The sequence below is a fragment of the Crocodylus porosus genome, unplaced genomic scaffold (assembly GCF_001723895.1).
Source record: "Crocodylus porosus isolate Cpor-Errol unplaced genomic scaffold, CroPor_comp1, whole genome shotgun sequence".
NCBI lineage: Eukaryota > Metazoa > Chordata > Crocodylia > Crocodylidae > Crocodylus > Crocodylus porosus.
Window position 1 is genome coordinate 55,096,900 of NW_017728931.1, and position 1,036 is coordinate 55,097,935.

General features: G+C 50.0%; 1 protein-coding gene across 3 annotated transcripts in view; it reads right to left on the minus strand.

The window, feature by feature from the left end:
• LOC109316761 (uncharacterized protein C3orf20-like) overlaps positions 1-1,036 on the minus strand; it is a 58,244-nt gene that overhangs the window by 30,082 nt on the left and 27,126 nt on the right. The window lies entirely within an intron of this gene.

Below are 1,036 nucleotides of genomic sequence, written 5' to 3' on the forward strand. Positions count from 1 at the left end.
CCCAGGGAAGGCCATGATGTCCCTAAGGCACCATGACTGTGCTGGCTCTGCCCTATGGGTGCCTACCAGGTGTAGCTGGTGAACTCAGATTGGTGGGGTGGTGAAGCATCCCATGCAGGGGGGAGGTTTACAGCCAGTTGGGAGTGTGTGGGCGAGGGGAGGTGGGGGGCCGGGAGGAGGCTGCAAATGCCCCTGCTCCCATGGGATGCTCCACCACCCCACCAGTCTGAGTTCACCAGAGGCTTGTATGTGCCAGGGCCCTGACTCCTTCCATCATCTGACCAGGTGCAAGTACAGGCTAATTCCCCCATTAGCCTGCTACCCAGGCAACCTGCAGCTGTGGAGCTATGTCTAGCTGCTCAGGCTCTCTAGCCAGGCAGTTCCTGCCCTTAAAGGAGCAGGCACACCTTAGTGCCCTGCAACAAATACCATTAGCACCACTAGGCAGCTCTGCAGGAACCACTCCTCCCTACCGTGTCATGTTCTGTTCTTCTCCTATATCTGCCCATTCCTCCCCTGCCCAATTTTTTTTCTGTATTTCATTTTCAGTTCTTTGACTAAGATCTAACATACAGTGTTCAACTCATCTAGCCTACAAATGAATGGCACAGGGTCAGTCTGCAGGTCTGGTCTGAACCCATAGCATACAGCTCTGTATGAGGCAAGAAATTTGGTAGGAGGATGAGTGACAACATTAATTGCCACAGCAGAAAATGCTGCCACCGCTTCCTTGCCTCTAAATTTCTGGACCCACAGGGAGCCCTGTGGGCTGGATTTGTGAGCCATGTCTTGGTCACCCTGATCTAACATAAACATAAGATATCTTCTTTCTTGGGTGAACTTCAGCTTGGTGGAGGATACTTTCTATCTTATCTTGACAATGGACTGATAATCCAATGGATCTTTTCCAGCTGACAGCTGGGACTCTTGTTCCCCTTGCCTTCCTTATTAATTAGTTGCATGTAAATCACAAGAGGTCTATTTTGGATTTTACTCCCAAGTGTTCAGGTATTCAAGTCAAAGTGAATTCGGATAT